The sequence below is a fragment of the Pseudorasbora parva genome, chromosome 6 (genome assembly GCF_024679245.1).
Source record: "Pseudorasbora parva isolate DD20220531a chromosome 6, ASM2467924v1, whole genome shotgun sequence".
Lineage (NCBI taxonomy): Eukaryota > Metazoa > Chordata > Actinopteri > Cypriniformes > Gobionidae > Pseudorasbora > Pseudorasbora parva.
The window spans coordinates 47677617-47692109 of NC_090177.1; the positions used below are offsets into that span (position 1 = coordinate 47677617).

General features: G+C 45.7%; 31 non-coding genes across 31 annotated transcripts; all 31 read left to right on the forward strand.

The window, feature by feature from the left end:
• Window positions 1-306: 306 nt before the first annotated feature.
• trnas-uga (transfer RNA serine (anticodon UGA)) lies at window positions 307-389 on the forward strand. Its single transcript has one exon. It is a non-coding gene; the product is annotated as a tRNA-Ser (tRNA).
• A 176-nt stretch (window positions 390-565) lies between these two features.
• Window positions 566-647, forward strand: trnas-uga (transfer RNA serine (anticodon UGA)). The gene has a single exon. It is a non-coding gene; the product is annotated as a tRNA-Ser (tRNA).
• A 434-nt stretch (window positions 648-1081) lies between these two features.
• trnas-uga (transfer RNA serine (anticodon UGA)) lies at window positions 1082-1163 on the forward strand. Its single transcript has one exon. It is a non-coding gene; the product is annotated as a tRNA-Ser (tRNA).
• A 692-nt stretch (window positions 1164-1855) lies between these two features.
• On the forward strand, window positions 1856-1937 carry trnas-uga (transfer RNA serine (anticodon UGA)). Its single transcript has one exon. It is a non-coding gene; the product is annotated as a tRNA-Ser (tRNA).
• A 176-nt stretch (window positions 1938-2113) lies between these two features.
• Window positions 2114-2195, forward strand: trnas-aga (transfer RNA serine (anticodon AGA)). Its single transcript has one exon. It is a non-coding gene; the product is annotated as a tRNA-Ser (tRNA).
• Window positions 2196-2561: 366 nt separating this feature from the next.
• On the forward strand, window positions 2562-2643 carry trnas-uga (transfer RNA serine (anticodon UGA)). Its single transcript has one exon. It is a non-coding gene; the product is annotated as a tRNA-Ser (tRNA).
• Window positions 2644-3007: 364 nt separating this feature from the next.
• Window positions 3008-3089, forward strand: trnas-uga (transfer RNA serine (anticodon UGA)). Its single transcript has one exon. It is a non-coding gene; the product is annotated as a tRNA-Ser (tRNA).
• Window positions 3090-3520: 431 nt separating this feature from the next.
• Window positions 3521-3602, forward strand: trnas-uga (transfer RNA serine (anticodon UGA)). The gene has a single exon. It is a non-coding gene; the product is annotated as a tRNA-Ser (tRNA).
• A 364-nt stretch (window positions 3603-3966) lies between these two features.
• trnas-cga (transfer RNA serine (anticodon CGA)) lies at window positions 3967-4048 on the forward strand. Its single transcript has one exon. It is a non-coding gene; the product is annotated as a tRNA-Ser (tRNA).
• A 177-nt stretch (window positions 4049-4225) lies between these two features.
• trnas-uga (transfer RNA serine (anticodon UGA)) lies at window positions 4226-4307 on the forward strand. The gene has a single exon. It is a non-coding gene; the product is annotated as a tRNA-Ser (tRNA).
• Window positions 4308-4483: 176 nt separating this feature from the next.
• Window positions 4484-4565, forward strand: trnas-uga (transfer RNA serine (anticodon UGA)). Its single transcript has one exon. It is a non-coding gene; the product is annotated as a tRNA-Ser (tRNA).
• A 176-nt stretch (window positions 4566-4741) lies between these two features.
• On the forward strand, window positions 4742-4823 carry trnas-uga (transfer RNA serine (anticodon UGA)). Its single transcript has one exon. It is a non-coding gene; the product is annotated as a tRNA-Ser (tRNA).
• Window positions 4824-5187: 364 nt separating this feature from the next.
• Window positions 5188-5269, forward strand: trnas-cga (transfer RNA serine (anticodon CGA)). Its single transcript has one exon. It is a non-coding gene; the product is annotated as a tRNA-Ser (tRNA).
• A 177-nt stretch (window positions 5270-5446) lies between these two features.
• On the forward strand, window positions 5447-5528 carry trnas-uga (transfer RNA serine (anticodon UGA)). Its single transcript has one exon. It is a non-coding gene; the product is annotated as a tRNA-Ser (tRNA).
• Window positions 5529-5704: 176 nt separating this feature from the next.
• trnas-uga (transfer RNA serine (anticodon UGA)) lies at window positions 5705-5786 on the forward strand. The gene has a single exon. It is a non-coding gene; the product is annotated as a tRNA-Ser (tRNA).
• A 176-nt stretch (window positions 5787-5962) lies between these two features.
• On the forward strand, window positions 5963-6044 carry trnas-uga (transfer RNA serine (anticodon UGA)). Its single transcript has one exon. It is a non-coding gene; the product is annotated as a tRNA-Ser (tRNA).
• A 176-nt stretch (window positions 6045-6220) lies between these two features.
• trnas-uga (transfer RNA serine (anticodon UGA)) lies at window positions 6221-6302 on the forward strand. Its single transcript has one exon. It is a non-coding gene; the product is annotated as a tRNA-Ser (tRNA).
• Window positions 6303-6478: 176 nt separating this feature from the next.
• trnas-uga (transfer RNA serine (anticodon UGA)) lies at window positions 6479-6560 on the forward strand. The gene has a single exon. It is a non-coding gene; the product is annotated as a tRNA-Ser (tRNA).
• Window positions 6561-7182: 622 nt separating this feature from the next.
• Window positions 7183-7264, forward strand: trnas-cga (transfer RNA serine (anticodon CGA)). The gene has a single exon. It is a non-coding gene; the product is annotated as a tRNA-Ser (tRNA).
• An 877-nt stretch (window positions 7265-8141) lies between these two features.
• trnas-cga (transfer RNA serine (anticodon CGA)) lies at window positions 8142-8223 on the forward strand. Its single transcript has one exon. It is a non-coding gene; the product is annotated as a tRNA-Ser (tRNA).
• A 176-nt stretch (window positions 8224-8399) lies between these two features.
• Window positions 8400-8481, forward strand: trnas-cga (transfer RNA serine (anticodon CGA)). The gene has a single exon. It is a non-coding gene; the product is annotated as a tRNA-Ser (tRNA).
• A 176-nt stretch (window positions 8482-8657) lies between these two features.
• Window positions 8658-8739, forward strand: trnas-uga (transfer RNA serine (anticodon UGA)). Its single transcript has one exon. It is a non-coding gene; the product is annotated as a tRNA-Ser (tRNA).
• A 176-nt stretch (window positions 8740-8915) lies between these two features.
• On the forward strand, window positions 8916-8997 carry trnas-uga (transfer RNA serine (anticodon UGA)). Its single transcript has one exon. It is a non-coding gene; the product is annotated as a tRNA-Ser (tRNA).
• Window positions 8998-9361: 364 nt separating this feature from the next.
• trnas-cga (transfer RNA serine (anticodon CGA)) lies at window positions 9362-9443 on the forward strand. The gene has a single exon. It is a non-coding gene; the product is annotated as a tRNA-Ser (tRNA).
• An 874-nt stretch (window positions 9444-10317) lies between these two features.
• On the forward strand, window positions 10318-10399 carry trnas-cga (transfer RNA serine (anticodon CGA)). Its single transcript has one exon. It is a non-coding gene; the product is annotated as a tRNA-Ser (tRNA).
• A 1071-nt stretch (window positions 10400-11470) lies between these two features.
• trnas-cga (transfer RNA serine (anticodon CGA)) lies at window positions 11471-11552 on the forward strand. The gene has a single exon. It is a non-coding gene; the product is annotated as a tRNA-Ser (tRNA).
• Window positions 11553-11728: 176 nt separating this feature from the next.
• On the forward strand, window positions 11729-11810 carry trnas-uga (transfer RNA serine (anticodon UGA)). The gene has a single exon. It is a non-coding gene; the product is annotated as a tRNA-Ser (tRNA).
• Window positions 11811-12432: 622 nt separating this feature from the next.
• On the forward strand, window positions 12433-12514 carry trnas-cga (transfer RNA serine (anticodon CGA)). Its single transcript has one exon. It is a non-coding gene; the product is annotated as a tRNA-Ser (tRNA).
• Window positions 12515-12690: 176 nt separating this feature from the next.
• trnas-cga (transfer RNA serine (anticodon CGA)) lies at window positions 12691-12772 on the forward strand. The gene has a single exon. It is a non-coding gene; the product is annotated as a tRNA-Ser (tRNA).
• Window positions 12773-12948: 176 nt separating this feature from the next.
• Window positions 12949-13030, forward strand: trnas-uga (transfer RNA serine (anticodon UGA)). Its single transcript has one exon. It is a non-coding gene; the product is annotated as a tRNA-Ser (tRNA).
• Window positions 13031-13206: 176 nt separating this feature from the next.
• Window positions 13207-13288, forward strand: trnas-uga (transfer RNA serine (anticodon UGA)). Its single transcript has one exon. It is a non-coding gene; the product is annotated as a tRNA-Ser (tRNA).
• The last annotated feature ends 1205 nt before the right edge of the window (window positions 13289-14493 follow it).

Sequence of the window (14493 nt, forward strand, 5' to 3'; positions counted from 1 at the left end):
CATCTCTAACTTCAGATTCAGCACACATCTAGAATTTCCAGCTGGGTTAATTTTTCCTGGTGTACTGTACCCTTCACATCCAGTCTAGAAAATAGCATCCTACTTTCTGAATGACATTGTTGTGGCCAAGAGGTTAAGGTGATTGACTTGAAATCCATTGGGTTTTACCTGCGCAGGTTAAAACCCTGCTGTCTACTCTATCTTCAGGTGCAGCACACATCTAGATTTTATAGCTGGGTGCATTGTACCTGGTGAACTCTAGCCTACACATCCAGCCAAAAAATAGCATGCTGCTCTCTAAATGGGGTAGTCGTGGCCGAGAGGTTAAGGCGATGGACTTGAAATCCATTGGGGTTTCCCTCGCGCAGGTTCAAACCCTGCCGACTACGTGGTGGTTTGTCTGTTTGCTACAAGCATTTTTTCTTTCAGGTGCTTTGTTTGAGCTCATTATCTTCTCTAACTTCATATGCAGAACACATCTAAATTTTGTAGCTGGATGCTTTGTACCTGGTTTACTCTACCCTACACATCCAGCCAAAAAATAGCATGCTGCTTACCAAATGTGGTAGTCGTGGCCGAGAGGTTAAGGCGATGGACTTGAAATCCATTGGGGTCTCCCCGCGCAGGTTCGAACCCTGCCGACTACGTGATACTTTGTCTGTTTCCTCCAAGTATTGTGTCTTTGAGAAGCTTTGTTTGAGTTCAATGTCTTCTCTAACTTCAGGTGCAGCACACATCCAGATTTTGTAGCTGGATGCTTTGTACCTGGTGACCTCTACCCTTCACATCAAGCCAAAAAATAGCATGCTGCTCGCTAAATGGGGTAGTCGTGGCCAAGAGGTTAAGGCGATGGACTTGAAATCCATTAGGGTCTCCCCGCGCAGGTTCAAACCCTGCCGACTATGTGGTGGTTTGTCTATTTGCTACAAGCCTTTTTAGTTTCAGGTGCTTTGTTTGAGCTCATTATCTTCTCTAACTTCATATGCAGAACACATCTAAATTTTGTAGCTTGATGCTTTGTACCTGGTGTACTCTACCCTACACATCCAGCCAAAAAATAGCATGCTGCTCGCTAAATGGGGTAGTCGTGGCCGAGAGGTTAAGGCGATGGACTTGAAATCCATTGGGGTCTCCCCGTGCAGGTTCGAACCCTGCCGACTACGTGATAGTTTGTCTGTTTCCTCCAAGCATTGTGTCTTTGAGGAGCCTTGTTTGAGTTCAATGTCTTCTCTAACTTCAGGTGCAGCACACATCCAGATTTTGTAGCTGGATGCATTCTACCTGGTGTACTCTACCCTACACATCCAGCCAAAAAATAGCATGCTGCTCACTAAACGGGTTAGTCGTGGCCGAGAGGTTAAGGCGATGGACTTGAAATCCATTGGGGTCTCCCCGTGCAGGTTCGAACCCTGCCGACTACGTGATACTTTGTCTGTTTCCTCCAAGCCTTGTGTCTTTGAGAAGCTTTGTTTGAGTTCAATGTCTTCTCTAACTTCAGGTGCAGCACACATCCAGATTTTGTAGCTGGATGCATTCTACCTGGTGTACTCTACCCTACACATTCAGCCAAAAAATAGCATGTTGCTCACTAAACAGGGTAGTCGTGGCCAAGAGGTTAAGGCGATGGACTTGAAATCCATTGGGGTCTCCCCGCGCATGTTCGAACCCTGCCGACTACGTGGTGGTTCGTCTGTTTGCTACAAGCATTTTTTTTTTCAGGTGCTTTGTTTGAGCTCATTGTCTTCTCTAACTTCATATGCAGAACACATCTAAATTTTGTAGCTGGATGCTTTGTACCTGGTGTACTCTACCCTACACATCCAGCCAAAAAATAGCATGCTGCTTACCAAATGTGGTAGTCGTGGCCGAGAGGTTAAGGCGATGGACTTGAAATCCATTGGGGTCTCCCCGCGCAGGTTCGAACCTTGCCGACTACGTGATACTTTGTCTGTTTCCTCCAAGCATTGTGTCTTTGAGAAGCTTTGTTTGAGTTCAATGTCTTCACTAACTTCAGGTGCAGCACACATCCAGATTTTGTAGCTGGATGCATTCTACCTGGTGTACTCTACCCTACACATTCAGCCAAAAAATAGCATGCTGCTCACTAAACGGGGTAGTCGTGGCCGAGAGGTTAAGGCGATGGATTAGAAATCCTTTGGGGTCTCCCCGCGCAGGTTCGTGCCCTGCCGACTACGTGATGCTTTGTTTGCTTCAAGCATTAGGTCGTGAAGCAACTTTGTTTGAGCACATTTTCATCTCTAACTTCAGATTCAGCACACATCTAGAATTTCCAGCTGGGTTAATTTTTCCTGGTGTACTGTACCCTTCACATCCAGTCTAGAAAATAGCATCCTACTTTCTGAATCACATTGTTGTGGCCAAGAGGTTAAGGTGATTGACTTGAAATCCATTGGGTTTTACCTGCGCAGGTTAAAACCCTGCTGTCTACTCTATCTTCAGGTGCAGCACACATATAGATTTTGTAGCTGTTTGCATTGTACCTGGTGTACTCTACCCTTCACAACCAGCCAAAAAAAAAAGCATGCTGCTCGCTAAATGGGATAGTCGTGGCCGAGAGGTTAAGGCGATGGACTTGAAATCCATTGGGGTCTCCCCGCGCAGGTTCGAACCCTGCCGACTACGTGATGCTTTGTTTGCTTCAAGCGTTAGGTAGTGATGCAACTTTGTTTAAGCACATTTTCATCTCTAACTTCAGATTCAGCACACATCTAGAATTTCCAGCTGGGTTAATTTTTCCTGGTGTACTGTACCCTTCACATCCAGTCTAGAAAATAGCATCCTACTTTCTGAATGACACTGTTGTGGCCAAGAGGTTAAGGTGATTGACTTGAAATCCATTGGGTTTTACCTGCGCAGGTTAAAACCCTGCTGTCTACTCTATCTTCAGGTGCAGCACACATCTAGATTTTATAGCTGGGTGCAATTTACCTGGTTAACTCTAGCCTACACATCCATCCAAAAAATAGCATGCTGGTCACTAAATGGGGTAGTCGTGGCCGAGAGGTTAAGGCGATGGACTTGAAATCCATTGGGGTCTCCCCGCGCAGGTTCGAACCCTGCCGACTACGTGATACTTTGTCTGTTTCCTCCAAGTATTGTGTCTTTGAGAAGCTTTGTTTGAGTTCAATGTCTTCTCTAACTTCAGGTGCAGCACACATCCAGATTTTGTAGCTGTTTGCATTGTACCTGGTGTACTCTACCCTTCACATCCAGCCAAAAACTAGCATGCTGCTGACTAAACGGGGTTGTCGTGGCTGAGAGGTTAAGGCGATGGACTTGAAATCCATTGGGGTCTCCCCGCGCAGGCTCGAACCCTGCCGACTACGTAATGCTTTGTTTGCTTCAAGCATTAGGTCGTGAAGCAACTTTGTTTGAGCACATTTTCATCTCTAACTTCAGATTCAGCACACATCTAGATTTTGTAGCTGTTTGCATTGTACCTGGTGTACTCTACCCTTCACATCCAGCCAAAAAAATAGCATGCTGTTGACTAAACGGGGTAGTCGTGGCCGAGAGGTTAAGGCGATGGACTTGAAATCCATTGGGGTCTCCCCGCGCAGGTTCGAACCCTGCCGACTACGTGATGCTTTGTTTGCTTCAAGCGTTAGGTCGTGAAGCAACTTTGTTTAAGCACATTTTCATCTCTGATTTCAGATTCAGCACACATCTAGAATTTCCAGCTGGGTTAATTTTTCCTGGTGTACTGTACCCTTCACATCCAGTCTAGAAAATAGCATCCTACTTTCTGAATGACATTGTTGTGGCCAAGAGGTTAAGGTGATTGACTTGAAATCCATTGGGTTTTACCTGCGCACGTTAAAACCCTGCTGTCTACTCTATCTTCAGGGGCAGCACACATCTAGATTTTATAGCTGGGTGCATTGTACCTGGTGAACTCTAGCCTACACTTCCAGCCAAAAAATAGCATGCTACTCACTAAATGGGGTAGTCGTGGCCGAGAGGTTAAGGCGATGGACTCGAAATCCATTGGGGTTTCCCCGCGCAGGTTCGAACCCTGCCGACTACGTGGTGGTTTGACTGTTTGCTAAATGCATTTTTTCTTTCAGGAGCTTTATTTGAGCTCATTGTCTTCTCTAACTTCAGATGCAGCACACATCTAAATTTTGTAGACTGGTCCATTCTACCTGGTGTAATCTACCCTTTACATCCAGCCAAAAAAATAGCATGCTGCTCAATAAATGGGGTAGTCGTGGCCGAGAGGTTAAGGCGATGGACTTGAAATCCATTGGGGTCTCCCCGCGCAGGTTCAAACCATGCCGACTACGTGGTGGTTTGTCTGTTTGCTACAAGCATTTTTTCTTTCAGGTGCTTTGTTTGAGCTCATTATCTTCTCTAACTTCATATGCAGAACACATCTAAATTTTGTAGCTGGATGCTTTGTACCTGGTGTACTCTACCCTACACATCCAGCCAAAAAATAGCATGCCGCTTACCAAATGTGGTAGTCGTGGCCGAGAGGTTAAGGCGATGGACTTGAAATCCATTGGGGTCTCCCCGCGCAGGTTCGAACCCTGCCGACTACGTGATACTTTGTCTGTTTCCTCCAAGTATTGTGTCTTTGAGAAGCTTTGTTTGAGTTCAATGTCTTCTCTAACTTCAGGTGCAGCACACATCCAGATTTTGTAGCTGGATGCATTCTACCTGGTGTACTCTACCCTACACATTCAGCCAAAAAATAGCATGCTGCTCACTAAACGGGGTAGTCGTGGCCGAGAGGTTAAGGCGATGGACTTGAAATCCATTGGGGTCTCCCAGCGCAGGTTCGAACCCTGCCGACTACGTGATGCTTTGTTTGCTTCAAGCATTAGGTCGTGAAGCAACTTTGTTTGAGCACATTTTCATCTCTAACTTCAGATTCAGCACACATCTAGAATTTCCAGCTGGGTTAATTTTTCCTGGTGTACTGTACCCTTCACATCCAGTCTAGAAAATAGCATCCTACTTTCTGAATCACATTGTTGTGGCCAAGAGGTTAAGGTGATTGACTTGAAATCCATTGGGTTTTACCTGCGCAGGTTAAAACCCTGCTGTCTACTCTATCTTCAGGTGCAGCACACATCTAGATTTTATAGCTGGGTGCATTGTACCTGGTGAACTCTAGCCTACACTTCCAGGCAAAAAATAGCATGCTGCTCACTAAATGGGGTAGTCGGGGCCGAGAGTTTAAGGCGATGGACTCGAAATCCATTGGGGTTTCCCCGCGCAGGTTCGAACCCTGCCGAGTACGTGGTGGTTTGTCTGTTTGCTACATGCATTTTTTCTTTCAGGAGCTTTGTTTGAGCTCATTGTCTTCTCTAACTTCAGATGCAGCACACATCTAAATTTTGTAGCCGGGTCCATTCTACCTGGTGTAATCTACCCTTTACATCCAGCCAAAAAAATAGCTTGCTGCTCAATAAATGGGGTAGTCGTGGCCGAGAGGTTAAGGCGATGGACTTGAAATCCATTGGGGTCTCCCCGCGCAGGTTCAAACCCTGCCGACTACGTCGTGGTTTGTCTATTTGCTACAAGCATTTTTTCTTTCAGGTGCTTTGTTTGAGCTCATTATCTTCTCTAACTTCATATGCAGAACACATCTAAATTTTGTAGCTGGATGCTTTGTACCTGGTGTACTCTACCCTACACATCCAGCCAAAAAATAGCATGCTGCTTACCAAATGTGGTAGTCGTGGCCGAGAGGTTAAGGCGATGGACTTGAAATCCATTGGGGTCTCCCCGCGCAGGTTCGAACCCTGCCGACTACGTGATACTTTGTCTGTTTCCTCCAAGTATTGTGTCTTTGAGAAGCTTTGTTTGAATTCAATGTCTTCTCTAACTTCAGATGCAGCACACATCCAGATTTTGTAGCTGGATGCATTCTGCCTGGTGTACTCTATCCTACACATTCAGCCAAAAAATAGCATGCTGCTCACTAAACGGAGTAGTCGTGGCCGAGAGGTTAAGGCGATGGACTTGAAATCCATTGGGGTCTCCCCGCACAGGTTCGAACCCTGCCGACTACGTGGTGGTTTGTCTATTTGCTACAAGCATTTTTTCTTTCAGGTGCTTTGTTTGAGCTCATTATCTTCTCTAACTTCATATGCAGAACACATCTAAATTTTGTAGCTGGATGCTTTGTACCTGGTGTACTCTACCCTACACATCCAGCCAAAAAATAGCATGCCGCTTACCAAATGTGGTAGTCGTGGCCGAGAGGTTAAGGCGATGGACTTGAAATCCATTGGGGTCTCCCCGCGCAGGTTCGAACCCTGCCGACTACGTGATACTTTGTCTGTTTCCTCCAAGTATTGTGTCTTTGAGAAGCTTTGTTTGAGTTCAATGTCTTCTCTAACTTCAGGTGCAGCACACATCCAGATTTTGTAGCTGGATGCATTCTACCTGGTGTACTCTACCCTACACATTCAGCCAAAAAATAGCATGCTGCTCACTAAACGGGGTAGTCGTGGCCGAGAGGTTAAGGCGATGGACTTGAAATCCATTGGGGTCTCCCAGCGCAGGTTCGAACCCTGCCGACTACGTGATGCTTTGTTTGCTTCAAGCATTAGGTCGTGAAGCAACTTTGTTTGAGCACATTTTCATCTCTAACTTCAGATTCAGCACACATCTAGAATTTCCAGCTGGGTTAATTTTTCCTGGTGTACTGTACCCTTCACATCCAGTCTAGAAAATAGCATCCTACTTTCTGAATCACATTGTTGTGGCCAAGAGGTTAAGGTGATTGACTTGAAATCCATTGGGTTTTACCTGCGCAGGTTAAAACCCTGCTGTCTACTCTATCTTCAGGTGCAGCACACATCTAGATTTTATAGCTGGGTGCATTGTACCTGGTGAACTCTAGCCTACACTTCCAGGCAAAAAATAGCATGCTGCTCACTAAACGGAGTAGTCGTGGCCGAGAGGTTAAGGCGATGGACTTGAAATCCATTGGGGTCTCCCCGCACAGGTTCGAACCTTGCCGACTACATGGTGGTTTGTCTATTTGCTACAAGCATTTTTTCTTTCAGGTGCTTTGTTTGAGCTCATTATCTTCTCTAACTTCATATGCAGAACACATCTAAATTTTGTAGCTGGATGCTTTGTACCTGGTGTACTCTACCCTACACATCCAGCCAAAAAATAGCATGCTGCTTACCAAATGTGGTAGTCGTGGCCGAGAGGTTAAGGCGATGGACTCGAAATCTATTGGGGTTTCCCCGCGCAGGTTCGAACCCTGCCGACTACGTGGTGGTTTGTCTGTTTGCTACATGCATTTTTTCTTTCAGGAGCTTTGTTTGAGGTCATTATCTTCTCTAACTTCATATGCAGAACACATCTAAATTTTGTAGCTGGATGCTTTGTACCTGGTGTACTCTACCCTACACATCCAGCCAAAAAATAGCATGCTGCTTACCAAATGTGGTAGTCGTGGCCGAGAGGTTAAGGCGATGGACTTGAAATCCATTGGGGTCTCCCCGCACAGGTTTGAACCCTGCCGACTACGTGATGCTTTGTTTGCTTCAAGCATTAGGTCGTGAAGCAACTTTGTTTGAGCACATTTTCATCTCTAACTTCAGATTCAGCACACATCTAGATTTTGTAGCTGTTTGCATTGTACCTGGTGTACTCTACCCTTCACATCCAGCCAAAAAAATAGCATGCTGCTCGCTAAATGGGATAGTCGTGGCCGAGAGGTTAAGGCGATGGACTTGAAATCCTTTGGGGTCTCCCCGCGCAGCTTCAAACCCTGCCGACTACGTGATGCTTTGTTTGCTTCAAGCGTTAGGTCGTGAAGCAACTTTGTTTAAGCACATTTTCATCTTTAACTTCAGATTCAGCACACATCTAGAATTTCCAGCTGGGTTAATTTTTCCTGGTGTACTCTACCCTTCACATCCAGTCTAAAAAATAGCATCCTACTTTCTGAATGACATTGTTGTGGCCAAGAGGTTAAGGTGATTGACTTGAAATCCATTGGGTTTTACCTGTGCAGGTTAAAACCCTGCTGTCTACTCTATCTTCAGGTGCAGCACACATCTAGATTTTATAGCTGGGTGCATTGTATCCGGTGAACTCTAGCCTACACATCCAGCCAAAAAATAGCATGCTGCTCACTAAATGGGGTAGTCGGGGCCGAGAGGTTAAGGCGATGGACTCGAAATCTATTGGGGTTTCCCCACGCAGGTTCGAACCCTGCCGACTACGTGGTGGTTTGTCTGTTTGCTACATGCATTTTTTCTTTCAGGAGCTTTGTTTGAGCTCATTGTCTTCTCTAACTTCAGATGCAGCACACATCTAAATTGTGTAGCTGGATGCTTTGTACCTGGTGACCTCTACCCTTCACATCAAGCCAAAAAATAGCATGCTGCTCACTAAATGGGGTAGTCGTGGCCGAGAGGTTAAGGCGATGGACTCGAAATCCATTGGGGTTTCCCCGCGCAGGTTAGAACCCTGCCGACTTCGTGGTGGTTTGTCTGTTTGCTACAAGCATTTTTTCTTTTAGGAGCTTTGTTTGAGCTCATTGTCTTCTCTAACTTCAGATGCAGCACACATCTAAATTTTGTAGCTGGATGCTTTGTACCTGGTGACCTCTACCCTTCACATCAAGCCAAAAAATAGCATGCTGCTCGCTAAATGGGGTAGTTGTGGCCGAGAGGTTAAGGCGATGGACTTGAAATCCATTGGGGTATCCCCGCGCAGGTTCGAACCCTGCCGACTACGTTATACTTTGTCTGTTTCCTCCAAGCATTGTGTCTTTGAGAAGCTTTGTTTGAGTTCAATGTCTTCTCTAACTTCAGGTGCAGCACACATCCAGATTTTGTAGCTGGATGCATTCTACCTGGTGTACTCTACCCTTCACATCAAGCCAAAAAATAGCATGCTGCTCACTAAACGGGGTAGTCGTGGCCGAGAGGTTAAGGCGATGGACTTGAAATCCATTGGGGTCTCCTCGCGCAGGTTCGAACCCTGCCGACTACGTGATGCTTTGTTTGCTTCAAGCGTTAGGTCGTGAAGCAACTTTGTTTAAGCACATTTTCATCTCTAACTTCAGATTCAGCACACATCTAGAATTTCCAGCTGGGTTAATTTTTTCTGGTGTACTGTACCCTTCACATCCAGTCTAGAAAATAGCATCCTACTTTCTGAATGACATTGTTGTGGCCAAGAGGTTAAGGTGATTGACTTGAAATCCATTGGGTTTTACCTGCGCAGGTTAAAACCCTGCTGTCTACTCTATCTTCAGGTGCAGCACACATCTAGATTTTATAGCTGGGTGCATTGTACCTGGTGAACTCTAGCCTACACATCCAGCCAAAAAATAGCATGCTGCTCACTAAATGGGGTAGACGTGGCCGAGAGGCTAAGGCGATGGACTCGAAATCCATTGGGTTTTCCCCACGCAGGTTCGAACCCTGCCGACTACGTGGTGGTTTGCTACAAGCATTTTTTCTTTCAGGAGCTTTGTTTGAGCTCATTGTCTTCTCTAACTTCAGATGCAGCACACATCTAAATTTTGTAGCTGGATGCTTTGTACCTGGTGACCTCTACCAATCACATCCAGCCAAAAAAATAGCATGCTGCTCACTAAATGGGCTAGTCGTTGCCGAGAGGTTAAGGCGATGGACTTGAAATCCATTGGGGTCTCCCCGCGCAGGTTCGAACCCTAGCGACTACGTAATGCTTTGTTTGCTTCAAGCGTTAGGTCGTGAAGCAACTTTGTTTGAGCACATTTTCATCTCTAACTTCAGATTCAGCACACATCTAGATTTTCTCGCTGGGTTAATTTTTCCTGGTGTACTGTACCCTTCACATCCACTTTAGAAAATAGCATCCTACTCTCTGAATGACATTTTTGTGGCCAAGAGGTTAAGGCGATTGACTTGATATCCATTGGGTTTTACCTGCGCAGGTTAAAACCCTGCTGTCTACTCTATCTTCAGGTGCAGCACACATCTAGATTTTGTAGCTGGGTGCATTGTACCTGGTGTACTCTACCCTTCACATCCAGCCAAAAAAATAGCATGCTAATCGCTAAATGGGGTAGTCGTGGCCGAGAGGTTAAGGCGATGGACTTGAAATCCATTGCGGTCTCCCCGCGCAGGTTCGAACCCTGCCGACTACGTGGTGGTTTGTCTGTTTGCTACATGCATTTTTTCTTTCAGGAGCTTTGTTTGAGCTCATTGTCTTCTCTAACTTCAGATGCAGCACACATCTAAATTTTGTAGCTGGATGCCCTGTACCTGGTGACCTCTACCCTTCACATCAAGCCAAAAAATAGCATGCTGCTCACTAAATGGGGTAGTCGTGGCCGAGAGGTTAAGGCGATGGACTCGAAATCCATTGGGGTTTCCCCGCGCAGGTTCGAACCCTGCCGACTACGTGGTGGTTTGTCTGTTTGCTACAAGCATTTTTTCTTTCAGGAGCTTTGTTTGAGCTCATTGTCTTCTCTAACTTCAGATGCAGCACACATCTAAATTTTGTAGCTGGATGCTTTGTACCTGGTGACCTCTACCAATCACATCCAGCCAAAAAAATAGCATGCTGCTCGCTAAATGGGCTAGTCGTTGCCGAGAGGTTAAGGCGATGGACTTGAAATCCATTGTGGTCTCCCCGCGCAGGTTCGAACCCTGCCGACTACGTGGTGGTTTGTCTGTTTGCTACAAGCATTTTTTCTTTCAGGAGCTTTGTTTGAGCTCATTTTTATCTCTAACTTCAGATGCAGCACACATCTAGATTTTCTAGCTTGGTTAATTTTTCCTGGTGTACTGTACCCTTCAAATCCAGTCTAGAAAATAGCATCCTACTTTCTGAATGATGTTGTTGTGGCCAAGAGGTTAAGGCGATTGACTTGAAATCCATTGGTTTTACCTGCGCAGGTTAAAATCCTTCTGTTTACTCTATCTTCAGGTGCAGCACACATCTAGATTTTGTAGCTGTGTGCATTGTACCTGGTGTACTCTACCCTTCACATCAAGCCAAAAATAGCATGCTGCTCGCTAAATGGGGTAGTCGTGGCCGAGAGGTTAAGGCGATGGACTTGAAATCCTTTGGGGTCTCCCCGCGCAGGTTTGAACCCTGCCGACTACGTGATACTTTGTTTGCTTCAAGCATTAGGTTGTAAAGCAACTTTTTTTCAGCACATTTTCATCTCTAACTTCAGATTCAGCACACATCTAGATTTTCTCGCTGGGTTAATTTTTCCTGGTGTACTGTACCCTTCACATCCAGTTTAGAAAATAGCATCCTACTTTCTGAATGACATTGTTGTGGCCAAGAGGTTAAGGCGATTGACTTGAAATCCATTGGGTTTTACCTGCGCAGGTTAAAACCCTGCTGTCTACTCTATCTTCAGGTGCAGCACACATCTAGATTTTATAGCTGGGTGCAATTTACCTGGTTAACTCTAGCCTACACATCCATCCAAAAAATAGCATGCTGCTCACTAAATGGGGTAATCGTGGCCGAGAGGTTAAGGCGATGGACTCGAAATCCATTGGGGTTTCCCCGCGCAGGTTCGAACCCTGCCGACTACGTGGTGGTTTGTCTGTTTGCTACAAGCTTTTTTTCTTTCAGGAGCTTTGTTTGAGCTCATTGTCTTCTCTAACTTCAGATGCAGCACACATCTAAATTTTGTAGCTGGATGCTTTGTACCTGGTGACCTCTACCCTTCACATCAAGCCAAAAAATAGCATGCTGCTCGCTAAATGGGGTAGTTGTGGCCGAGAGGTTAAGGCGATGGACTTGAAATCCATTGGGGTATCCCCGCGCAGGTTCGAACCCTGCCGACTACGTTATACTTTGTCTGTTTCCTCCAAGCATTGTGTCTTTGAGAAGCTTTGTTTGAGTTCAATGTCTTCTCTAACTTCAGGTGCCGCACACATCCCGATTTTGTAGCTGGATGCATTCTACCTGGTGTACTCTACCCTACACATCCAGCCAAAAAATAGCATGCTGCTCACTAAACGGGTTAGTCGTGGCCGAGAGGTTAAGGCGATGGCCTTGAAATCCATTGGGGTCTCCCCGCGCTGGTTCGAACCCTGCCGACTACGTGATACTTTGTTTGCTTCAAGCATTAGGTTGTAAAGCAACTTAGTTTGAGCACATTTTCATCTCTAACTTCAGATTCAGCACACATCTAGATTTTCTCGCTGGGTTAATTTTTCCTGGTGTACTGTACCCTTCACATCCAGTTTAGAAAATAGCATCCTACTTTCTGAATGACATTGTTTTGGCCAAGAGGTTAAGGTGATTGACTTGAAATCCATTGGGTTTTACCTGCGCAGGTTAAAACCCTGCTGTCTACTCTATCTTCAGGTGCAGCACACGTCTAGATTTTATAGCTGGGTGCATTGTACCTGGTGAACTCTAGCCTACACATCCAGCCAAAAAATAGCATGCTGCTCACTAAATGGGGTAGTCGTGGCCGAGAGGTTAAGGCGATGGACTCGAAATCCATTGGGGTTTCCCCGCGCAGGTTCGAACCCTGCCGACTACGTGGTGGTTTGTCTGTTTGCTACATGCATTTTTTCTTTCAGGAGCTTTGTTTGAGCTCATTGTCTTCTCTAACTTCAGATGCAGCACACATCTAAATTTTGTAGCTGGATGCTTTGTACCTGGTGACCTCTACCCTTCACATCAAGCCAAAAAATAGCATGCTGCTCACTAAATGGGGTAGTCGTGGCCGAGAGGTTAAGGCGATGGACTCGAAATCCATTGGGGTTTCCCCGCGCAGGTTCGAACCCTGCCGACTACGTGGTGGTTTGTCTGTTTGCTACAAGCATTTTTTCTTTCAGGAGCTTTGTTTGAGCTCATTGTCTTCTCTAACTTCAGATGCAGCACACATCTAAATTTTGTAGCTGGATGCTTTGTACCTGGTGACCTCTACCCTTCACATCAAGCCAAAAAATAGCATGCTGCTCGCTAAATGGGGTAGTTGTGGCCGAGAGGTTAAGGCGATGGACTTGAAATCCATTGGGGTATCCCCGCGCAGGTTCGAACCCTGCCGACTACGTTATACTTTGTCTGTTTCCTCCAAGCATTGTGTCTTTGAGAAGCTTTGTTTGAGTTCAATGTCTTCTCTAACTTCAGGTGCCGCACACATCCCGATTTTGTAGCTGGATGCATTCTACCTGGTGTACTCTACCCTTCACATCAAGCCAAAAAATACCATGCTGCTCACTAAACGGGGTAGTCGTGGCCGAGAGGTTAAGGCGATGGACTTGAAATCCATTGGGGTCTCCCCGCGCAGGTTCGAACCCTGCCGACTACGTGATGCTTTGTATTATACAAGCGTTAGGTCGTGAAGCAACTTTGTTTAAGCACATTTTCATCTCTAACTTCAGATTCAGCACACATCTAGAATTTCCAGCTGGGTTAATTTTTTCTGGTGTACTGTACCCTTCACATCCAGTCTAGAAAATAGCATCCTACTTTCTGAATGACATTGTTGTGGCCAAGAGGTTAAGGTGATTGACTTGAAATCCATTGGGTTTTACCTGCGTAGGTTAAAACCCTGCTGTCTACTCTATCTTCAGGTGCAGCACACATCTAGATTTTATAGCTGGGTGCATTGTACCTGGTGAACTCTAGCCTACACATCCAGCCAAAAAATAGCATGCTTCTCACTAAATGGGGTAGACGTGGCCGAGAGGCTAAGGCGATGGACTCGAAATCCATTGGGGTTTCTCCACGCAGGTTCGAACGCTGCCGACTACGTGGTGGTTTGTCTGTTTGCTACAAGCATTTTTTCTTTCAGGAGCTTTGTTTGAGCTCATTGTCTTCTCTAACTTCAGATGCAGCACACATCTAAATTTTGTAGCTGGATGCTTTGTACCTGGTGACCTCTACCAATCACATCCAGCCAAAAAAATAGCATGCTGCTCGCTAAATGGGCTAGTCGTTGCCGAGAGGTTAAGGCGATGGACTTGAAATCCATTGGGGTCTCCCCGCGCAGGTTCGAACCCTGCCGACTACGTAATGCTTTGTTTGCTTCAAGCGTTAGGTCGTGAAGCAGAAGATAAAAATATGCATGTGAAACATTCTCGTTGCAGTGGTCGCAAAACCGCCAAGCTCTCTTTCTCGTATTATTATCAACAGGTGGTTGTCCTTCCATGTTGATAGATAATTATGTCCGGCATTATATTTTTTCACGATCATTTTCGACAGATTTAATATGGCGAGTAAAAGAAACCTTAGTTTTTCTACTCCACTGAACAAAGGAGGACAAGCAGGCTCAAGCTCAAGCCCAGTTACTGTGAATGCCTTGATGAAGCAGCTGATCTCTGGCCAGAGTGCTATATCTCGTCAGCTTACTACTTTAATATCTGCACAGCATGAACGGGCTGATCTTCTCCAAGAGGCTCTCCAGCGTCTTTATTCTCTCGAGCAAAAGTATGAGCACCACGGACTAACTTACAGGAAGAGCCTAACAACACTGAAAAGATTTAAAAGGGCACGTAACGTGAGGTAAGTTCA